General features: G+C 47.5%; 1 protein-coding gene across 4 annotated transcripts in view; it reads left to right on the forward strand.

Annotated features, from left to right (window-relative positions):
- Positions 1 to 24,994, forward strand: part of GDAP2 (ganglioside induced differentiation associated protein 2) — a 1,016,820-nt gene that overhangs the window by 260,807 nt on the left and 731,019 nt on the right. The window lies entirely within an intron of this gene.

Consider the following 24,994-nt stretch of genomic DNA (forward strand, 5'->3'; position numbering starts at 1 on the left):
GAAATCCTTTTCAGACCCACACATGCCTCATACACCACAAGAGGGGATCACATGGCACCATGGATATGAAAGTTGCATACTTTCCATATTTCAATGTTGCCAGCACACAGAAAATACCTGAGGTTCAAGAAAGGGGACACTCGCTATTAATTTAAAAGTGCTTCCATTTGCTATTGCCTCAGCCCCAAGGGTTTTTACCAAGGTTCTGGCAGTGGCTACAGCTCACTTACGCAGACAGTCCGTTCTGGTGTACCCTTATCTAGGCGACTGGCCCTTAACAAGAGACACACACCAGGCGTGTCTAGAGAACACCCAAAAGACTATAGACCTATTCTTTCAACTGGGGTTCTCTATCAACGAAAAAAAGGCAAGCTTTGTCTCCAGCCAAGTTAAACAAATTCTGGGAGCTCTAATTTGGACAGAAGACGGCCTTGACTTCCCTTCTAACAAGAGGGTCCAAAACATGTTTCAAATCCCTCCGCATGTAGCCGGTCATCAGATAACCGCATGGAAAGCCATGCGGCTAATGGCATACTGCATTTTTCTAGTGCCACATGCCTACCTGTGCATGTGTCATACGTAAGAGTGGCTCTCTAGCCAATGGTGTCAAGCAAGCTGTCAGTGGGACTTTCTAGTGGTTGTCTCGAAAGCCCTAGTTCTAACACTGCAGTGGTGGACAAGGGAAAACCTTGTAAAAGGGGAAATCATTCACCTCCCCCGCAGTAGAGCCCACTCTCACCACAGACGCATCCCTGTCGGGTGGGGAGTTCACCTTCTCCACCATCTAGCACACAGTACGTGGTCACAATCAGTATCAAGCAAACACATTAACCTGTCGGAGCGACTAGCAGTTTTCAAAGCCCTGGAAGTTTTTCAACAACTGCAAGGGACGACCACTCTAGTCCTAACAGACAGCACCACGGCCATGTTTTAAACAAATAAGCAGGGAGGGACACCCTCTCCAGGAATGTCCAAGCTGGCACAAAGCATTTGGAAGTGGGCACTCAAAGACATGTTCCTCCTGTCACAACATGTTCCAGAGGGACACCATATTCTTGCAGACATACCCAGCAGAAACATTTAACTACATGTAGAACATGAGTGGTGTTTACACCAACACATTTTGAACAACGTCTTTGCAGAATGAGGGGTCCAGACATCAACCTCTTTGCAACACTGGAGAATGCACAATGCCCAGACTACACCTCAAGGTATTGCCAACACATTTTCATGGGGAATGATCTCTGGATCAAATAGTCAGGGAGATTTGCTTATGCTGTTCACCCCAAACTCCTCTCCTCAACAGGATATTTCCCAAGATGCACCAGGAACAAGTTACACTATTCCTGATGTCACCAATGTGGGCTTGTCAGCAGTGGTTCTCCCATCTCACAAGAGGCTGAGGCATCCCTCCCCTCACCCTCTTGAGGAAAAACACCTTGGTCTCATTTTCGACTCCTCTCTCTCGCTCTCTCCTCATATCACAGACCTTGCCAAGAAGGCCTACTTTCAGCTGCATTCTCCTTTCCTCACCTTCGTCCAGAAACTTTCTCCAGAGCTCTAGTACTCTCTAGGCTGGACTGCGGCAACCGACTCTTCCTCAGTCTGCTTAAATCCTCCCTTAGCCCCCTTCAACTAATTCACAATAGGGACTGCAAGACGTATCCTTAGCCTCAAGCCTAGGGAGTGCATCTCTCCAGCCCAAACATCTCTCCCCTGGCTCCTGGTTGTTGCAAGGATCAAGTTCAAGATCCTGTGCATCATACACAAAGCTTTCTGGGGCCTGGGACCCCACTACACCAGACCCTCTCCCTAAATGCCTCCCTGCTAGAGGCCTTCGATCTTCTAGCACCAACTCTCTGTAGATCAGAGATTTTTCCAAGCAGAGCATCAGTGGTAGATCTCTCTTCAGCAGGAGCCTCCCTCAGGCTTGGCCTCCCTGCCCCTCTCAGGCTTGAGCCGGATCTCCTTCAGTTCTGAAAGCTTCTCAAGCCCCTCCTTTTCCGTTCTTCCTTCCCTCTCCCCCCTTGCTAATGTCCTCCTCTGCCACATTTTGACTGATGGCCTGGTTCCTTCTGTGTCATACAGGGCACCAGGCCTTCCTCGCCAAGTCTCCCCATAGCCCCGCATTCCTGGCCTTGCCCTTCCCTGCTCCCTCCGACTGTACTAGCCTGGCGGGGCCTGCACCCCTACTGAGTCCTCACACTTAGCATGTGGACCTTCTTTCCCGCACTTCCTGCATTCCCCTGGCGCTTGTCCTCCTGGCCTCCCCTAACACTCGCCTAGCCCAAGGGCAATTCCACTACTTCTCCCCCCAGAACTTGCACGCTCTCCTCTCCGACCTGCCCATCCCTTCACATCTTAGCATTATCGCATTCTGCTTAGACCAAACCCCCCCCCCCCCATTCCCCTGCACTGTTTGTTACTGCACTTGCACGATTCGAATGACACAAGGCCTCGTAGGACCCTTTTTGTTATTCTTCATCCCTGTTCTTCCCCCAAGCCTCCTTTTTTTGTCTTGTGCCTTGAAACACCATTTGCAGTATAGGCATACCCAATACATAAAATAAATAAATCTCATGGAAATGTCACTTTAGCCTCTAGTGAAACTGCCTTGCCCCTCCAACATGCTATCCCAGGATCAAGGGACAACACTGCACCCATGCCCTCAAACTCTCAATGTAGCAGCTTGCCGCCTGAGATCAGATTTCCGGCATCTCCAACTGCCTCAAAGATGTATGGACATTCTTAGAGTCACGTAAACTAAATTGAGACTCAGAGCTAGTTTCTAACTCACTAAAGGTCCACCTTGTGTCATTACCCTTGCCCCTGGCCCTCACTGGCAAGTCAGCCTTCCAGTTAGGGCCAGGTCAAAGGCCTTAAAACCTCATCCAAGACTCTCTTGGAGTCAGTCCTGGTGCCTTTGGCACCATGCTCATAACCATCATGAAGACCAACATTAGAATGGGATTATTAACTTGGGACTATTTAACTCGGGGGATGGGGGGGTTTAGCCAACATGGAGGCACACATATAGCTCAGTTACAAGGAACTGAGCTATGCGGTCTAGTCTTTTGGGTGTGGCAGGCCTGGGACTACTTTACCTGGCCTACTTTGGGTGTGGCAGGCCTGGGACTATTTTACCTGGACTACTTTACCTGAGACTATTTAAACCACACCCAAACAGCAGAACATGCTTTGCGTTATTTTGCTGTGGGCAGCGTAACGCTCACTGTGTGCAGTTCTTTGATGCCAGCTTACCTGAAACCAAGGACCTGCCGAGAGAGAAAGAACACTACGAAACTTAACTGGAACATTATCCTGTCTTCAATCCATCGCCGACTTCAGTTCCACTCATCTGAAAAAAAATCACTTCTGCTCCAGTTCTACGGCATCCTTGCCCAAACCTCCCTTATATAGTTGAAACAGATGCCTCTAGCATGGCTATGGGAGCTGTTCTCTCACAAAGGGACCCAGGAACTGGCCAGTTACTCCCTGTGGCCTTCTGGTCAAGAAAATTCTCACCTCCCAAACCCAACTATGCTATCGCAGACAAATAACTCTTGGCTATAAAATCAGCTTTCAAGGCATGGCGACACTATCTCCTTGGTGCTAGATATACTGTAACAGTCATAACTGAGCATTGAAACCTGCAATACCTAAAAACAGCGAAGGCTCAATCATCCCGTCAACTGCGGTGGGCTCTTTTGTTTGCTGAATATGACTGTGATCACCTACCGACCAGGAGTCCGAAACGGAAAGGCTGACGCCTTTTCCCGCATGGGTGTTGATGAAAAGGTATACATAACTCCAGATCCAGTAGCCATCATTCTAGAAGACAAACTCCTGGGTCTTACGACAACATTGACACAGGGTGAACTCCAAAACAAGATCCAACTCTTAATGGATCCCACTTTCTCACAAGAGTGGTGTACTCAAGGAGAACATTACACCATTAAAGACCAGTTACCATATTTTAGGAACCGTCTATATTTGCCAAGTAAAGATTTACAAGAGCAGGTTATTTCGGGTTATCACGACTCCCTGATTGAAGGTCGTCCTGGAATTGCCAAAACTCTAGCTAAAGTAAAACGAAACTATGGGTGGCCCACATGGCGTAAAGACATCATACAATTTATCCAATCTTGCGGTGTGTGCACAAAAGTCCCAAAAGCAGAAACCAGCTGGTCTTCTCCAACCATTGGAAATTCCTCCCGCACCATGGCACACACTGTCCCTTGATTACATTACAGATCTACCTCCCAGTCAAGGATTCAACACCATCTTAGTAGTTGTAGACTTGTTCTCTAAAATGGCACACTTTATTCCTTTTAAGGGTCTTCCAAATGCATCCAATTTAGCAAAAGTATTCCTGGAGGAAATCGTACGGCTGCATAGCTTTCCTGGAGTTCTATTCACACCTTTACACAACATTATTGCTTAGATACTGTGACGGGTCAGGGTCTTGTTCTTTTTGGCACCAAAATAAATGTTCCTCCCATACCAAAACCATGACCATTTATAAAAATTCCCCAAATGCCCCAGATTCAAATCCCCAAGTACCATACGCTTATATGTATTTCTCTAATGTGACACCATTAACATGGAACTATAATAGTACTGAGACGAGGAGGCCCCTGGAGGATGCAGGGAGGAGACATGAGAACAGTTGTGAACACTCTTGCCCTTTTCCTTTGACACTTCAGTAGGTAATAAAAAACTGAAAAGATCCAGAGAGAAATGGTCAGAGTGGTTGTGGAAGTTGTAGAAGTGGAAGAAGACAGGAGAAACGGGACACCAGTGGAGAAAGAACTGGGGAACGATAGTTCGGCTCGCAAACCGTTATATCAACTGAGAACGCTGAGGCAGAGCCCTGCAGGCATTGCCCCCTTCGAGTGGCGAAGGGGAGCTGAACGCCGAGAGCCATAGCAGAAGACTGCTGACCTCTGTGTAACAGGGTCGCAGTTTACCCAGCAAACGCTGCATCCGCTGGGAGCTGTCAGAAATGAGAGACGGATACAAGGTTGTTGTATTCTCAAGTGTAGACATTATTATTAAATAAATATGGGTTGGTAAACGCCTTTCTAGCCCTATTGTAAGGAGGAACTTCACTATCTAGAAACTAAAACTAAGGATCTGTCTGTCAGGATTTTCAGTAACTGAAAAAAACGTCCTTGTGTCCAAAACCTGTCTTGACCTTCACACCCTATATCAACAACAAAAGAAGCGAGGAAAATTCATTTCATTTTTTTTTTAAACTCGTGTTTATTGATGGTTTTAGCAGATACATTACATTACACTGTTACGATCATAATACATCATGTCTTCCGATATATCACAAGCATATAATAATACATTTGCATTTATGGAGAAGCATCATCGTCTGAGGCTATCTCACATAAATATATTCGGAACAGAGTCCATATATCTTTGGGGCGATTGCTTATTGGTACAGTCAATGTGTATTGTTCCTCGCATTCGTTGACATATGACGTTTCTCTGAGAAAGTTCTCAACACTTGGTGGGGAGGGGTTCTTCCAGCATTTTAATATGCATTTTTTGGCCACTATACAGGAGACATTAAACAGTCTCCTAGTGGTTTCCGAACTGTTGCCGATATCCCCAAATAAGTATTTTTGGGGGGGTCAGAGAGGCTGGGATCTGAGTTATTTCTTCTGTGATTTCTGATAATTTCCCCCAAAATCCAGCAACTGCAGGGCATTCCCAATACATATGAAATTACCCTGCTTAACCACAAACCTACAGCACAACAAACCGTACAAACTTCACATTGCAACAACAAAACAAAAACACACATAGACTTGCACAACTGTACACAACGACTACTGGCTGCAAAACACCCCAGGCCCAGCCAACGGACCCACCGGGCTGAGGCTGCCAACCGGGCTGAGGCTGCCAACAGCACATCACTGCTCTCTTGCACTTTTCCTGCTTCCTCCCATTCACCATCCCTTCCTCTTTTCAGAGCCGCCAGTGGACCACTCCGGTGGTGATGTAAAATGCTGGTACAAATGTCCTTTAACATTAACATTGAGGTGTTTTGAATTTAGGGCCTTCACCGGTTCCATCAGTTGTGAATTTGTCCACCTTAGCCAGGGTTTAGTGGAGTCTGTTCAGTACCCTGAACTGGATCAGACATAGGCCTGCATTCAGTGATACCTTTTTCTGAGGGCACAGTATTTGGACCATATCTCGTCTGTGATGTTTGTATTTAAATCCTTTTCCCATTTGGTTTTGACATCATTAAGTGTGGGGGAGTGTGTCTGCATCAGTGCGTATAATTTGGAGATTCCTAGCCCCGTGCTTGATGTTGCTGCTTTGTAAGCATGGGTGTATGGGAGGTTCGTCTGTAAAAAGTGGCCAGCCTGCATTAAACGGCGACTTCATTCTACAGTATTGAAGTGCTCTGAGCGGCCCCCATCCCACAGCGTTGCCCAAGTGGTCCTTGCTCACAAACTTTCCATTCGGGAACATGTCCCGCATTCTGATCTGTTTGGGTCCCAATTCCGTTGTAACGATATGTCTTGTGTTTGGGGAATGCCAGGCTAGTTCCAGAGGGGAACGTCTGGATCGTATGGAATATCTATTTTTAATCTTTTATACGTGTCCCATGCTCGAACCGTACTTCTTACCAGGTCATAGAGACAAGAGTCTTTGTAGTGCAAATTAAAAATGATGGATCGGAGGATGCAGCAAACTTCTCCAACCAAATGTGGGGTGAGCGATCTTACAGGTCATACCAGTGTTTGACGAATTCAAAGTCTGGTGCTGCAATACCTCCGGAGCAGTATGGTTCGACCATTTTCTCCATTTCATTCGAGCAACTTTCCCATTGCATTTGAACGTAGATTTTTGAAAAAGGTTTTTCCCGGCCGTATGGGTATGTTCACAAAGAGATAAAGTAGTTTAGGGAGAACAAACATTTTTAAAATGGCAACCCGGCCATTTAAGGATATGGGTAGTTTGGCCCATGTCTGGAATTTAGTGCTGAGGAGCTGCAACACTTGTTTGTTGTTATCTGTGTATAGTGTCTGTCTGTCCCTGGATATCAATATGCCCAGGTATTGGACGTGTTGGATCGACCATTTAAGTCCCAAAGTTGCCGTTGGGCACATAGTGGTTGGTGATTTTTCAGTATTATCCCGTATCCTGAATATTCAGCAAATTCATGTATATCAGTGATAAGAGGTGTTGGGTTGGTTTCAGGGTCACGGATATACAAGAGGGTGTTATCTGCATATAATGAGATGGATTGAGTTGGGCCTGACATTCGTATCCCTCTTTCTCTGTGTTTCGGCCTAATGAATATCGCCATGGGTTCTATGGTGAGTGTGAATAGTATACGCGAGAACGGGCAACCTTGTCTGGTGCCTCTACTCAATAAGAACAGATCGGAGATCGTGCGGTGGGTAAGGACTCTAGCACCTATTGCTGTATATAGTAATTTTACGTATTGTACAAGTTAGGGCCCATACCAAACTTCCTTAGTACTGCCAGGAGATACACCCATGACACAGAGTTGAACGCCTTCTCGGCGTCTAGGGAGACAGATACAGCGCTTGCTTCTAGGTTTATTTGTGAAATTATTCCAAACAGCCTGCGTAGATTCAAGGCCATAGATCTTGTGGGGATAAATCCGCATTGGTCTGAATGGACCAAAGTCGGCATGTTGGGTAATGGTCTATTTGCCAGTACTTTCGCAAACACCTTGGCGTCTGCATTGATCAGTGACAGAGGCCTGTAGGATAACATGTCCTGCGCAGGGCGTCAGGGTTTTAGTAACACAATAATTATTGCTTCCCTCATGGAGTCGGGGAGTATGTTCCGTTCTAGCCCCCTCCCATACTTTTAACATAATTGGGAGCAGTTCTTTCTGGAACTCTTTATACAGTTTGACTCCCAGTCCATCCGCCCCGGGGCTTTCCCAGATGTTAATACCTTTAATAGCTTCAGTAATTTCTTCTTCTGTTACCGGTTGTTCAAGGGCCAATTTAGTTTCTAAAGGGAGCTTCGGGAATTCTAAACCATTGAGGTATTCCTGTATGTCTGGATCAGATTTTTGGTCTCGGTTGGCGTATAACTCTTGATAAAATTCAGAAAATTCAGTTTATGGCTTGTTCCCCTGTGATCACCCTGCCCTCTATTGAAGTTATGCTTGTAATTGGGGTGCGTTGGCGATCTGCCCTGATTAGGTTGGCCAGGGACCTCCCCGCCTTTTTGCCTTCCCCATATCTGCGTGCTCGAGCAGCAATGTACTGTATTTCCCTTGTGGCTAATTTGTCAAATTCTTTCAAGAGTTTATTAATATTCGCCAGAATGTCTTTATTATGGGTGTTACTATAAGCGAATTCCAGATTTCGAAGTTGGGTCTGGACATCTGCCAATTTACGTCGTACGGACTTCAGTAGTCCTATGGTTTTTGATATCAAGGCTCCCCTGACCCATACTTTGAATGCTTCCCAGAGTGTGGCGTATCTGTCGACCGTTCCCACATTGTTGGTAAAAAATTCCTCCATTTCTATATGCAGGGCCTCAATTACATTAGTCATTCAGTATATTGGCGGCCATTCTCCATCGCCTTGGAGGTTTCGGGGTGTCTCGGAATAGCAACTCAAGTGTCACAGGTGAGTGATCGGACAATGTGCATGGGTGTATTTCGCATTTCCCCAGCGAGTCTGACATGGAAGTGGTGTAACGCTCACCTGATTCCCGCAGAGGCGCCGGTCTTGACTGGGTGAATGCCGTATCTTCAAAGATGATGTGTAACACACGGCTGGCTCTTTGGGCTGGACCTCTGTGCACTGTATGTCTGACTCGAAGAGTAAGATGTCTGCAGATAGAAAATATGGGATTAATGAACTGGGGTTATTGGGTGCCTCTCTCCTCTTCCCTTTCTCTTCTCCTGTAGAACCCCAAAGGTTAACACCCTCACCTTAGGTAAGTGAACGCCGTGCTCTCCATCTGCCTCGGGGCAGGGTGCCGTAACCAGTTTCTTCACTGGATAAGGGTGCAGGCCTCTTGACCTCAGAGGACTGCTGTCCGTCGTTAACTGCACGAACGGTAAGTTCTGGGCACTTCAAATGTCTTAAAAGTCTTTTGTAATGATATCTCTTGTTTTGCAGGGTTCCGGCGATGGCGGATGGCGGGCTGATGAGAGTTGAGGATCGAACCCGCGTGAGGAATAGAAGCGCCTGGAAGCACGTAAGTAAGCGCTTGTAGCCTGCTTCACGATGCGCACTAACTGTCCCTTTTATCTTGCAGGTACAAGTTCGGAGCTTTAGAGAAGCTGAAGGGTGCTGGAATACCCACTGGATTCGGCGTGGGAAGGAGTAATGGCACGTGAGTAATAAAGTTGCCCAATGTCTTTAAACACACCTTCTTTTGTCTTTCAGATGCGGGATGCAGCGCCGAAGGCCTCCGGAGCGTGCGAAGAGCTGGTAAGCTTTTGTCTTTCAGATGCCGGAATGCAGTGCGAAGACCTCCAGAGCATGCGAAGAGTAGGTAAGCCTTTGTCTTTCAGATGCCGGAATGCAGCGCGAGGCGTTGGTGACAGCCGATGGACCAGGTAAGAGATGCGCTGCCACTGAAGACCGTAGTGCTAACCTGTTCTTTCTTTGTCTTTACAGGTGCTGCTGAAGACTGGATTCCAGGATGGTATGCCTTTGTTCCCTTAGGCCCAGGATCAGAAGCAGAAGACACGATGAGCGTTCTGCTGCAGAGAATGCAGAATAACGCAAAGCAAGATTCATCCATCGGGTGTGGTTTAAATAGCCTCCTGTAGTGCTTAGGTGTCTCCTTCCACAGCCACGCCTAGGTAAGAAAAGAGTTCCTGCTTTCCAGAAGAGTTCCAGTGTTCTGAACCTAGGGAGTGGCTCCTGCCCCACCCAACAGGAAAAGTAGTCCCAAACAGAAGAGGATCGGGGCAGGTAAGTAAGCAGCATGGTCTGCTGCAGGTAAGTCCACCCAAGCATTATGAGCCCGGCGCTTCCAGCGCTGGGACTGGGCATCTTTATGAGCCTGGTGCCACTGGCGCCAGGACAGGGTCCAAAAGGTCCCAATTGGGACTGGCTGGCACTCGGAACCGGGGTTATGGGTCTGCTTCCAAGGGAGTCGGGCAAGTCCTGATCTTTTGGAAGCAGAGATCATGACAAGTGGAGAGGAGCCAGTAGTCTATACGTGACTCCCGAGTCGTGCACTATGGAATAGTATGTGTATTCTCTTATGTTGGGGTGTAGTTCCCTCCATGCATCCATCAGTGATAATTGTTGTATGATTTGGCCCAGTGTGATTGTCGCCTTTGCCGGAGCCCTATTGATTGTTGAGGATCTGTCCAGCAGTATGTCTAGGACTAAATTAAAATCCCCTCCCCAGATGATGTTGGTGTCTTCCAGCAATATGAGTATTTCCATTATATTTAGGTAAAAACCCGGATCATCTATATTAGGGCCGTATGTGTTGACTAGTGTGACCGATTTGTTTGCTTTATCGCCCCATATAATTAACTATCTTCCAAGGGGGTCCACTTTCTGCTCTTTGGCTTGAAATCCCAACGATGGGTGCAATATCGTAATCACCCCTCCGGCCTGGGTGGAATAATCTGTATGGTATCTTTGCTTTCCCCAGGAGGCCAGTATGTTTGTATTGCTGGTTCCCTGAGCATGTGTTTCCTGTAACATCACTATGTGAGGAGAGTTTACGTAGGCCCCTATTTTCGTAAACTTTGAGGGGTTATTAAGCCCACAAACATTCGACCATAAGAGTTTAATCGTCAGTCTGTCACCTGTGATGGTTGTGGGCATATTTGTGTCTAATCATTGCTTTACTGGTACGGAGTTTGAGTAGTGCAAGCATCTGCAAGACCATGAATTTGAAAACTTTGAGCAGTCCACATAACGTAAGCCGTGGTAACTTGGCTTTGGTGGAGCAATCTTCCCTTCACCCCCAACCCAACCCGCCCACCCTCACCATCTACCCCAACTTGATGATGTTCCCATCTTGCAAACTTTTGGAGCTCTCCCGAGGCTGCCATGTTGCAGTCACATGGTCCCCGGACCCAGGCTCACGACCCAATTCCAAAGATAGCATGTGGGGTCATCCACCAAAGCACAAACATTACTTCAATTACTCAAAAGAATATTAGTTCATTTTTCTTTCAGTCCGCATGCTCTCGTCTCTCCTCTGCAGGAAGAGGTCTGCCATTTTGGTCCGGTCTCCGTTCCCAGGGTGGTAGGGGTATTGAGGCCTCAACATAGGCCATGGCTGCGGCCGGGGTCTCAAAGTGTGCTCTCCCTGTGTATCGTATCCTGATTTTGGCTGGGAATATCAATGAGTATGGCACCTGTCGTGCACCCAGTAGTCTTTTGACTGGTTCATACGATTTTGTCTAGACTCCTGCTGCAAAATCAGGATATATATGAATGTGGTTCTCCTCGTATTGTAGTGTCCCTTGTTCTCTTGCCATTCTGACTATTGTATCCCTGTCTCTGTAATTGAGAAGGTGGGCTATTATTGTACGGGGGTGCCCCTGGTTTGGGTGCTGGAGCCAGCGTTCGGTGTGCTCTTTCGACTAGGAAATGGGTTGAAAAGGATTTTGTGCCAAAGAGAGACTTGAGGAAGGACTCTACTTGGGGCTCCATTGCGCCTTTCCCAAATTTCTCGTAGACAACTACTATGCGAATGTTGTTCCTCCTGGATTGCGATTCGAGATACTCGCATTTATTGTGCATCTTGGATAGGTTTCCTTGTAGTCGGGCAATGTCTCGGCTGTGGTGTGCGATGGTGTCCTCGTTGGTGCGGATTCTCTCCTCCGCTTCAGTGATACGTGAGCTTTCCTTGTCCACTCTAGCCTTCAGGGACCCAATAGTGGTAACGATGTCCTCCAACTTAACATTGATTGCTAGAAAGCCATTTTGTACTATGGTCACTAGCCAGTCTTCTTTGTCACCGCCTTTGCCCTCTGTTTGAGTATTAGACGCTGTTGATGCTCCTGCCGAGGGGCCGGGTGTCTGACCGTTTGTATATGAGTCCATGGGACCCTTTTATTTTTTGCTCTGGTTCCCTTTGTCATTGTGTCTGATCTTGGTGTTTTTTTCTCTTTTCAGTATTACGTTGTACGTGGGTATGCCGCAAGCAGTAGATCAAGCGAGTATTGTTAAATGGAGGTATATGTACAGTTTGAGGTTGTTTGGTACCCTGGTTACCAATGGTGTGGTCGCTGGTTGACGGGCCTTTATGAAGTAGATTGCACCGGGTTGTGGATCTGAGGGAGTGTGGCTGCAATACGTTCTCCAGGCGTTTTGAGTATGTCAGAGTGTGTTGTTACTCGGGCGTTCGTATTGCTTGTGCAGGCACTCACTACTTCTTTCCTGGCCCAGTGCAGAGTGGTTAGGTCAGTGTTTTTATCTCACCAGAAGTTCACTGGGCCTCCCTCAGATAGTCATTAATTATGGTTTTCCGACAGTTTTGTGGTCAATTAACTGGTGTTTTATTGCAGTTTCCAGGCTTTCCAAGTGGATTGCGTTCTCCCACGTAGTGTCCCTCTACGTAGGCTTTATAACATAGTGTTTGCTGTAGCTTTATGGGAGTGTGTAATCTGTTACACGGGATTAGGCCCCCATCTTGGTCAGATATCTGCATTTTTCTGTGGTTGCTGGTTGGTGTAGGGTATCTTTGCACTGGCCATGGTGCAGCCTCCCTTTTCGTGTCCCAGTAGAAAGGGAATGGTGCTTGTTCGTCACCCACGTGCATAAAGGGCTGGGGGTCACAAGTCTATTTCAACTATATATGGGTTCCACACCAGGGTATGAGCGCAGTTAGCTGGGACCCGGAGCCTCTCAACCCAACCTGCAATGTGGTTCCTCATCTGTCCCACTGAGGAAATGTCTGTCGGATGTTCCTTGGTTTTATTTTTTTAACCCCCTTTATTGCTTGTCAGGCCAGTAATGGTCTAATCAGGCTTTGCGGCTTTTGGCCCACTTCCTCCCACAATGGTCGGTAACGTGGCTTGCTCCTGCACACCCTTTGTACACTTACTTGTGTTTCGTGCCCTGGGGTCCGATCACATCATCCGTTATGCAGATTACAGCCACTGAGGAAGTGCATTCTTTGGCGAGTCGGGTGCGCCCTCCAGGCACTGTTAACAGCCCTCGTTTCCGTGGATCAATTGGTTCCCCTGGGGGCGGTCATGCACCAGGATTGTGTTCTCTTGGGGTCCAATGTAGGGACAGAGGGCAGCTCTTTGTTCGGGACCCTGCGTGGAGCCCCTCCGTTGTTCCAGCTGCTCAGAGGGCCGTGTTCGTGTTTAAACGACAGGGATGACTCTCCTTTTTAGGGCCGGCCCAATGTATGAACGGGGCAGTCCAAGGGCAACAATTCTCGCCCGATTGGGGTTTTGGGAGCACTGCCAGTCCGGATTGTTTTTGGCAAATTCCTGCTTTCAGTTGTTTTCAGCGCTCCTCTTAACCCGCACATTTTGTCTTGTGCGTGGCTCCTGTAGTGTCTTCACTGCTCCTCCCCAGTTCAGCAGCGTCTCAAGGCAATCCTCTGGAGCTCGTGAGCGACCCGCACCGTCGTCTGGGCAAGTAGGATTTTTGGCACAGTGGAGCTTGGGAGCGGCGTTTCGTGGCAGCTTCAAAATTTCACATCTTATTCTTACTGTTCTGAGCTTCAATCTAGTATGCTTTTTCTGCTTCACTGGTGGCCCCAATGCAGGATTTTCTTGACTCAGGATTTGTTCGGGTCAGAGCTCTGGGACTAGGTGGCCATCTTAGATGTGCGCAACAGCGCCCCCCAAGGAAAATTGTCTTTAACGTGTTGTTGGAAGAAGTGTTCAAAACCAAAAGTGTAAGAATGATTCCAACAAAAAAGTTTTGAAAGGTAAAGACGCTTAGATCCAGAGGATGGTCTACTTTCCCTGGATTCTTAAACAGGATGGCAAAATCTCTTTAGCTAGCAGTTCCTTGGTGTCTTCACTGTACTCAAAAGTTCTTGTTTAACCAAAATGTTCTGTTCAAGCAAAAGGTTCTGTAACAATCTTTCTGTAAATGGTCTTGTGTCTCTGCAGATTACCTGGTATACTCCCCTGCCAGGAAGTTTTCCACTGCCTGGTATACTCACCTTCCAGATCTTCCAATGTATTTCACAGTTCTTTAATGTACCACAATAGCATATACCATTTGCAGCTTGATATACCTATTTGTGGTAACATCTTGCTGGGCCACCATCTTTGGCGATGGCCGACAGCAGTTGCAGTGGGAATGTGCACTAACATCCCGGCCAGCAGCTCCTCTGATTGGCCAGCTGCTCCTCTGATTGGCCAGCTGGGTACTTCTTGAGGACCAATCTGGGGAAGCCAGCAGTTAAACGCCGGCCCCCTACCAAGGCCCACACTAAGGCCCCCCTGTCTGAGCTTGTCCAAGACTAGGAGGACTCGGAGGGCCCCCCCTCCTTTTTTCTCCAACAAAGCATGAGCGGCCACCAGGTGGACAGCTTGTTACGACACAAACTTGGGCTGCAACTTACTGCACCCTGCTGATTACTTGTGAGTAATGACTGAGCATTGAGGACTGCCTCTCCACTAATCTCTAACAGCCGTTGTACCACAGTGTGCCTACAACACTCTACCTCTTCTTTGTCTTACTTAATCTCACTCATTCCTACCAACATCAATGTTTGTCCTTTTGAAATGTTGTTTTACCAATTCCGTTTTGTGTTCAAAGTACCTGTATTATAATCAAAGTTAGGTGCCCTAACTATGTTTTGAGCTTTGTTTGCTATCCCAGTGCATTTGTTTCTTGCTTTTCTCGGCTAGTAGGCCGCCTGGTGAGTTGTGCTTGTACTCTGCAGCCCTCCTCTTTCTTCTGCTTTTCCTCCACCACTATGGCACTCACCATCTCCCCCATTTTTTGTAACTGCTATTCTATCATCTATCCTCCCTGTCTCACAAAGTTTGGAAGGGAAGCGCATAAAAAAGATATCCTGACCACTAACCCTGGCCTATCTATCGCAGACACCTATGTATATGTAAAAACAATCTATATAAATAACTTGCAGACAGATCTTTACGGATATCCTCTTCTCTGTCCGTTCTCCAGATTTATGGACTACTCGGTTCATCTCTACTCTCTCTCCTCTACCATCCTCACCTATTAACGGTGGCACCCAATGGGAAGTCTTCTTGGTGGGCTTTGCATTATCCAGTTGTATCATTAATGTCCATCACACTGGCACTATCTTGGTTCAGAGTCCTCAACCCAACCTCCTCCCCTTTGACCGGCACCTGCTAACCCTTATTAACTTCCTCCCTACTCCTGCTACTTCTTCTTCCACTTTCTATGCCCCCCCCTTATTCGATTGGTTTACCATGCCCCTGTACCCCTCCTCGGAAAACCCTCAAAGGTGGAGATATCTTGCATCTAGCTACGCTTAATGCTTGTACTGCCATCAAACACACTGCCGACACCGGCCTTCTTCTTGAAGACCTCGACCTCCATATCCTTGCTCTTTCCGAGACGTGGTTCAAGGCCAGTCACTGCTTTTGACTCCCATCTCCCTGGTGCCTATAAAATAATCTCCAAGCCTCGCCCTAACCGTGCAGGCAGTGGAGTTGCTCTCATCTTCCCTGATTGGGTCCCATCTTCCCTAATACCCACCCAGCTCTACTCTTCCTTCAAGGGCCTGGTCTGCAAATTGGTCATCTCTCCCACCTCCTCTCTGACCATTGCCACTATCTACAGGCCTCCTGGCTCTACCACCTTGTGACTCTCTGAATGGGCTGATTTCTCCTCTTTCCTCACAACCACCACTAAACGTTCTCTTGGGTGGTTTTTAACATCCACCTTGACTCCTCAATCACAGCATCTACTCTCTTCCATGACCTCTGCACCTCACTCTCCCTCTCCATTCTCTCTTTTGGTTCTACCCACTCGGCTGGACACACTCTTGATGCCTTCATCCACACTGATCTTTCACTCTCACCCCACTCTCCTGGTCAGACCACTCTCTCCTCTCACCTGGGCCCTCTGACTTCGCCCCCCACACACCAGCCATGCCAACCTTGTTCACAAACATCCATCCGATGAAACGAGTGTCGGTTGCTGCCTTCGCATCTACCTTCACCACCCCCTCCCTTTCTCCCCACTCCGGACTCTACCTCTGACTCGGCTCTCAGCAACCTCCATCTTGCCATTACCAATACCCTTGACGTCATGCCCCATTCATAAGGATCCGCCTGAAACATGCCTCTAAACGTAACACCTGGTACAACTCTGAACTTGCAGCCCTGAAACGCAAGTGCAGAGCTGTAGAACGGAAGTGGCAGACTTCAGGCTCACCCTCTGACAAGCTTGCCTGTCGCCTGTTCCAAAGGAAATACAGACTCCCCATCCACACCAAGAAAAGGGCCCACATCCAGGCTTGCGTCTTTGGTGCATCCAACAACATGTCAGAGCTCTTTAAAATCTGCAGGGAACTAGCCAACCCCTTTTCAGTCTCCTCCTCACCTCTTCCCTCCTAGACCCTCTGCAACGCTCTGGCTACACACTTCACTGCAAAAATTCAGACCATCCTGAACACCCTTGCATCCCTCTCGCCGTCAACCTTCCACAACCCCTTACCTACTATGGGCTCCCATCCACCCTTTGCCACTCTCTCCTGTCACACTTGATGAGGTCACTAGAGTTGTCCGCTCCATGAAGGTCTCCTCCAAACAGGTTTCCCTGGCTCCTCCAGAACCATTAAGGACAACATCGGCTTCCTTGCCCCTGCACATGCTGATTTCTTCAACCTGCTCTTTTGCAACTGGATCTTCCCCTCCTCCCTCAAGCACTCCTTTGTGCACCCCTCCTGAAAATACCTTCTGCAGACCTGTCTTGTCCAGCCAACTACCACCCCATATCTGTAATGGTTTCCCTCCTTGGGCAACTCTTGGAGAAGCTAGTCTTTCCCCAACTGACCCAGCACTGAACTCGTTGGTTGCTTCCATGACCACCAATCTGGATTCCGAGCATACAAAGGCACAGAAACTGCTCTTCTGAACACCTTTGAGGATCTGCTTGCATCTCTTGACTCCAACCCGGCAGCTTTTCTTATTCTACTTGATCTCTCCTTTGCATTTGATACAGTAGACCACTCAATCCTCATAAAAAGGCTCCACGATACCCTAGGTATCTCAGAGCGGGCACTGTACAGGCTGACATCCTTCCTCAGTGACTGTATCCCAGGTTATTCTATGCTCTTTCTCCTCCCCAACCTCTATCTCCACCTGCGGCGTCCCTCAGTGCTCCAACCTTTCTCCCTGGCTCTTTAACAACTACCTTGCTCCGCTTGCACATTTATTTCCGCCTTCTCCCCAAACCACCACTGTAATGCAGATGGCACACAACTCTTCTTCAAACTTCCCTCTGATCCTCTTCTTACTCCTTCATTCCTGTCTGCCTGCCTGCCATCCAGTCCTGGTGTACTTCCAATGACCTCTGCCTCAACTCCAGCAAGATTGAGATCCTTCCTATTGGTATTCCTGCTCCCTCTTTCTGCCCCTCACTCTGGCCATGTTCTATAGGCTCTCCCACGTCTCCTTCATCTGAAGCCAGAAACCTTGGAATCCTCTTCAACTCCTCTTTCCTTCATCCCTCACATTTAGGTTCTTGCCAATAAGTCTCACTTTCAACTCCACCTCCTCGGAGGAATTCTTCCTTTCCTCACTTTCCCCCAGAAGCTGTGTCTCTAGAGCGCTTGTTCTCTCTAGGCTAGACTCCTGCAATAGCCTTTTCCATAATCTACCTTCTTCCTCTCTACGACCCCTCCAGCTAATCCAGAATAGGGCTGCAAGACTTATCCTTGGCCTCAATCCCAGGGACCGCATCTCTCCAGCCCTAAACACTCTCAAATGGCTCCCAGTTGCTGCAAGAATCAAATTAAAATCTCTCTGTATCATCCACAAGGCTGACTGGGGCCGGGGACCATGCTATCTACAACTTGCTCTCACTAAATACTCTCCCTCCCGATCATCACGTTCCTCCGGCATCAACTCTGTTTAGCGCTTTGCTAAACAGCGAGCTGGTGGCCGATTTCTTTCCTCAGCAGAATCCCTCCTGTGGAACAGCATCTCTCTTCCTCTTGAGCCGGAGCTCCTCAAATTCTGGAAGCTCCTCAAGTCTTTCCTTTACACCTCCACCTTCCTCCCTCCTCTGCTAAATCCCACAGTTGCTGTGATTGGTGATCAGGGCCCTTATGTGTCCATCTGGGTCCTGGCCTCCCACACCCAGTCACCTACAGTCTCCACTCCTCCGAGCACTTTGCCTTGGCATCCACTGGCCTAAGTCGCGAGTTGCTCCCTCCCTAGCACTTAGCCCCCCCCACTCCCTCATCCGTTGCTCTCTCTGCACTTGCACATTCTGAATGCTCACAAGGCCTAGTAGTTCCGCCTCTATCATTTTGTTTTCATTCCCATGTTCCCTTTCTGTTGCCCTGTGAGCGCTTTGAAGTAAAATAAATAAATAAAATATTTAATTTTTCAAACCTCTCTCCCACATTGGTATTTTATGCTTCTATATTTCATTGGGGTTCGCCTTTACACTTTGCCTTGGCTGCATTCAAACAAACTTTGCCTTTTTATATTTTCTGCATTAGCAATCTTGTACCATTCAGTCACTTGTTGGTTGTAGGAATGCCCCGGGGTCCCCAGTGGCTTTGGGCAGACTCACCGATCTTCACCAGCGTTACCAAGTTGCTCGCGCTTCTTTGCTATGGCTTCTTCCTCAGCTTTTTAGGTTGGGGTGTACCAACGCTTCCCCAGCACCCGGCGTTGCTCTGCGGTCAGACTGCAGCTTTCCTCTGCTGCCTCGTCAGGTGACCAAACTTCCACGAGCTTCTACACTGCTCCTGGCATCTCCACGGTCCTTCCTGCTCACACACGGCCTCCTCTGTTCTGCTGGCTCGGTCGGTGTGCTTTGCGTTCAGAAGCCCTGGCGTGAATGTAGACGTCTGCTTTTGCGCCTCCCGCTGCACCTCTATCCTCCATAGTGCAGTGACCATTTTTAAATGTCCTGCAGATTGCAGGTTTGGAAAAAGTAGTCCACATATTGCACTTTGAGTTCCTTTCACTCTGCACAAACTCCCTTGTCCTCTTCCTCGTCCCAGTACCGGAGTTGTTATAAGTCCATAACTTCTCCTGGGTGTTTAACTCCTTTGTGGTTTTTACAAAAAGGTACATCAAGAAAAAAAGGTGTTGTTAGTTCTGAGTGTTTGGGTGAAAGGTGGTGGCCTGACTAGAATGGGCACAGGAATTTGGGTATCGGAGGGTCTTCCTCATGCGGCACGGGGAACACTGTGACTCCTCCAAGGAAATTATAACCTCTCCTCGGTAGTTGCCTCCTTCCATGTGATCCTCCCTCATGAAACCGCTCCCAGGGTCAGGATCAGGTAGCAGCTGTCGGCCCCTGGTCACATGGGAGGAAGTCACTGCTGGGGAATTCGTGATGGCTCCATTGGATTCACCACAGAACCCAGAAGGTAACTGCTGTAGGCGGTACTCCCTATGAGTGGTGGCAGAGGCAAATTGCCAAAAAGCAAAGTAGGGAACTGCAGACTGATCGTGGAGTACAGCGGCAGATAAATCTGTCGAAACTCGGGGAGTGTTTTCCAGGGAGGTGGGCTAAACTGGAGATGCCGGCGATGTGAGGGGCAAGGTTCAGAGCTGACAACCAGCACACAGTCTCAGACTTCCTCGGGAGCAAAGTAAACGGCCTACCAAAGCCATCGACATTCAAGACCGCTTTTCGTCTGCGGGGAGAGGCAGAAGGGCTTTGGCAAAACCCAGAAAACGCTCTGCAAGGCAATTCAGTCACCTGGAACGGCCATCGACCGGCATTATAAAAAAGAGCCCCGCGATAAGAAAGACCTCAGCAACCAAGCTGAGTATATGATACGACCAAGGAGAGTACATTCCTCAAGTGAAAGATTCCTCAATTCAGAGGGGCTACTGGCAGACCAGGTGGGGAGAGCAAATCTCAGAAAGAGAACTTTGGATCCCCATCAGGAAGTCTGGTATTCCTGTATACCTTGACAACAGTGCTCTTCCTCGTCAAAGTGTTTGGAAAGAGAGAAAGTAGTGAAGCAAGTTTACCAAGAAAGGAGAAAACCAACAGAGGAAAGCTGGAAACCTATACTGGCCCAGATTGTGAGGAAAACCAAAGGAATCATAAGGTACCTTAAAAAGGTATTAAATGGATCCAAAAGTGATCATCCTCGTTGCAAAACTTTGCTGAAAGAGAAGTCAAAGGAGGCAGAACAAAGAGGAAAAGAGCTGCACTGCAGAGTCTCAAGCGAAACGAGAGGAAACTAACCATCCTCCTGGTAAGACTTTAATTTTGAACCTTTGTTTGTTGTAGCGTTTTCTGGATAAAGTGGCAAAGGTTCTGGTTGTGAGGGGAATCAACCCCCCCACTCCCCCGAATCCTATAGAACATTATATTTGGAACTTTACTTTTGAACTATAAAGGCTGCAGGAGGCCAGCCGAGAACCATTTTTCCCCTGTTTCACTTTTTTTAAAGTGTGAGGGACAGACTAGGATTTTGGACACAGGATGAGATCTTCTATTTTGAACATTTTGACATTCATCTTAGTTTTATTGAGGCAGGGAAACCCATCTTAGTGTTGGGGCTAGCAAGGCATTCTGCCCCCACCTGCACTTTTTACTTTAAAAAAAAGTATACAAAACCAACGAACACTCTTGTGTCTGTCACTTATTGCTGATTCCTCACAATGCACATTCTAAGACTGATTCTCAGGTTGGTCTCGCGATTTTGTTACCGCTGTTCCTTCAAACACCCCATCTCCATCTCCTGGTACTACTAGTCTATGCGCAGCATGTGATTCTAAGCAGATTCACAAGCATATAAGGTATGCATTACTTAACGTAATTATATTTCTGGTGGTTGTATCTGCTTGGATTCTCATGTGCCCACCCTTCCTTCCCCTCTATAAGTTAAAGGAACATAGCCATCTTACACCTTTCTATCCTTCTGTACTCACTCATATATTCTCTTCAGGCTCCCTCATGGCAGAACAAAAACATCCAGGGGGACATGGACGCTTGAGGGATCAGGGGGACACTACACGTCACAGTAGGAACAGTGTTACATGCGTTATACAAATGGTTTCTCCCCATCGTTTAGTGGGGGCCCAGTTATACAGAGATGGGGAGCAATAAACTGAAACGGAACATAGGGCATGAACCGGCTACCCCTCCCTTTGCGCACCGTATTGTTCACAACATGGACAGCAGCCACTCATGCATAACTTAATTATAAATGCGCATGTACAGACTCGCATATAATATCATGAAGTCAAAGTATTTTAATACTGTTACTTATCAAAGAACATCAAAATCATTTAAAACCTAAAAACGTATCGTGTAATCCAGACACGATCTATGAACAATAGTGATAGGGGATTGGTAAAAGTGCCCAAAATTGAATACGTAGGACAAATACATGACATAAACCAAGTATCCTATTTCACACATGAGACACGGTCCCGTCCTGATGAAGGCCCATGTAACTACTTGAAGACCGTGTCTGGGTTCCCATATCAGACTAAAATGGCCGAAACGCATAGTGTCAACCATTTCTTGATGTGACCAAGTTCGATTGGGTCATTGCATTGGTGGCATTTCTGAAGGTGACTGAAAAAGAAATTGAGCTTTTAGAAACCTGTGACTGAATAGGTTATCTTTTAGTACAAGTAGCGTATGATTTTATGTTTTTATTTTTTTTTTAGAACATGAAGTGAAGTAACAAAGAAAGTGGGGAAGAGAAAATGTAATATCATGTGATACTGGGTCGACCATATACAAGGTTATATATGTGCACTCAATTACAGAAAAAGACCTACTAAGGAATATTGTGATAATACACCTTGCTTATTTTGCACATTGCTGATTTTGTACATTATGGTTGCCATTTATGCTGACGCTAAAGATTGATTTTGCACATTGCATATTTTGCACATGTGTTGATTCTTGTACATTTGCTAATTTTGCACGGATATGTAAACCTTTATGTAATGTTAAGGTGGATTGTGTATTATGGTTGATATTACGTGAGACTTGTGGATTTAAAATTGTGACAATATATTTGTAAAGGTTTTGTAAACCAAAAACAAATGTCGTTTTCTGTTTTGAATGCACCAAATGACATTTAAATTGGGAGTACTGCTCTTATATATAGAAGCACTGTTGGATAATACTAGTGGATGTACAATTATGTAAATAATTGTTTCCAACTGAGATCCTAAGGAGTAGAGACACCCACATTGTCTCATGTTAAATAGGATACTTGGTTGGTCATGTATTTGTAATATGTACTCAATTGTGGGCTTTTTTACAATGCTACATTGGCTCGGAGTCAAAAAACGAATCGCCTTCAAAACAATGTGCATAACACACAGAGAAATCCACAACCTAGGAGCAGAATTCATACAACTTAAAATCACCATCTACCAGCCGATTAGACCATTCAGATCCTGCAACGACATATGTTTAGAGCCTAAACCAGACACGAGGAAAAAACGTGGTGGATCAGCATTCTCTTGCCTAGCCACAAAAATGTAGAACTCCTTCCCGAGAGAAATATGAAACACGAAGGACCATCTAAAATTCAGAAAACTCCTAAAAAGCTGGCTCTTCAACTCAGAACCTGACGAAAACGAATGAGCTACACCCATAACCCTTGCAATGAACACACAACTGACAAGATGGTGTACCAGACTGAACAATGACAAAATGCAGGGAGTTGGAGAGACCTCTGGGTGGGAGGAAGACTGGGTGCACCCGTTCCCATGGAGGGCCCTACCAGAGGCTTGGGGGGGAGATGGGAGCGTCCTAGGTTGAACCACAGAGGGCATTATAGGGGGAAGGGTGGCTACCGAACGGATAAACCACAGGTCCCAAGGAGCCCAAGGACACAAGGAAAATCCCTCCCTTCAATGTGAATGTGTGCCGAGGTGATCGACATGCTGATTGTATTTACTGTCTATACCCCCACCACACTGTAGAGAACACTGCAAAACCTGTAAATGATGCAGCTCAAAAAACCTTAGACCGAAAAAAGACGCCTGGTGTGCTGGCTAAACGAGGGTAACCACCTCTGACGTCAAGTCCACTAAAAGTATGGCCATCCCCAAGGAGAAAAGACCATGCTCTAAGGAGACAATAAAGTCTGAAAAGAGGCCATTGAAGCATAGGCGCCCTGTCGCCCACTGCTGTGACCAGGCGATGTGGCAAGAGGTGTCTACGCTTGGGTAAAAGAGGCCTTTACCAGAACAGCCGTCATTGGGGAAAATGACTGTCATCAGAAAAAACGGCATCCAGCCCGTTGTCAAGCTCGTTGGCGAAGACAAGGTCACCGAACACCATAAACCTATGACCAATCCTCGACCCCAGCAATGACAGTCCAAGGGTCCACACCACCACCACCACCACCACCACCCCACCCCACCCCGCTGTCGGCAGGGAAGGCACCCTCCTCGACAGCAACAATGTCCTCTAAACCCAAAGAACATGCCAAATCGTCCGGACATTCCAAATCCTCAGGACTGGTTAGGGCACCGTCCAGGCCTTCGTTGACGGCGACCTTGCCAGGGGTGAAGGATTCTTCTAAGGTCAGGGGGCATGGTATACCAAATCGCCAATACATACCAGACCCCCAGACCATGCCACAGCCTCGTCGGTGGTCTCACCATGACCTTTGTCTATGGGGCACTCCTAGACAACGGGGCCCGGGTACTAGTCTGGTACACCAACTCTGACTGGACAACACTTCAAGACTTCCACCACGTCTACGAAGAGTAACAACCAAGAGTGAATCCCCATCGATAACAGATAAGAGAGCGCCAATCGGTAACGCTATGCATAAAATCCTCATGGAGGGAGAGGACACCATGCAGAGAGCTGTCCCACTACTAGAAGAGCCACAAAAACAGGTTGGGACTTCATCAATTTCACCTATCACATACTCCAAAGTAATTTTGGAGGACATATTACAACATGTAATTGATACTGACTTGGAAACACAGCACGAACAACGAATGCAATTCTCTGACTCGTAGGAGTCCATGATAATGCAGGAACCGCAGGAGGCTATAGCATCTCTGTAGAGACCTACCACTCCAGGGAGATGCATTCCTCTTGGCAACCGGTTGGAACACCACCTGCACAAACAAGGGCTGGAGTCAGTACTTCATCCTACACCAGGGCCAAATCACTTGGGTGCACATCATACAGAGATGCGAGCCCTGCTAACCAACCCAGAAGCTGTTGTCTTTACAAGTGCTCTCCTCACTACAGAGGGTGATTACGCACCTGGAGATTGCTTTATGAAAGTCAGTGCTTCCTGCACTGCAACCACAGATCCCACCTCCATCACCACAGCGCTCACCCTTCCCATCCAGGTCAAGGCATATGGTCTGGTCCACAGTGCGTTCTAAAACTCTGCACAAGAACGCCCCCCAAACTCCTCATTCGAGGGGTAGGTACAAATCGTCAAGACCGCTTAGGTTTCCTTGACAAAGGCATCATAGGCTCTCACTGCCTCTGCGGCAGGCACAAGAAGAGGGTGAACTGACTGATACTGATGGGGACAACCTCCATGACACATCGCCAACATCCACGCATACTCCCCAAATGGACGACTGGGATACTGATTACCGCCTCCCTACCCCCCCCCCCCCACCCGTATGACGTCTTGGGGTTCCACACTATGGTCTCAAGGGCCTGGCATGAGTTTGTCCTCATTGCTTCATAGGACGAAAAGGAGTGCTTATTATTTGACATATGGGGAAGAGAAGGAAGGCGGTAGTCTCCATACCCATCATCGATCGCGTATGGCAGGAAGGCCTGAAGGTCATGAAACGTCCATTTACAGCACCGGCAGTGAAGAGACTTTTTCGATTAAAAACATATATACCCCTCTGGAC

The sequence above is a fragment of the Ambystoma mexicanum genome, chromosome 7p (genome assembly GCF_040938575.1).
Source record: "Ambystoma mexicanum isolate Mex_15411 chromosome 7p, UKY_AmexF1_1, whole genome shotgun sequence".
NCBI classification, from domain to species: Eukaryota; Metazoa; Chordata; class Amphibia; order Caudata; family Ambystomatidae; genus Ambystoma; species Ambystoma mexicanum.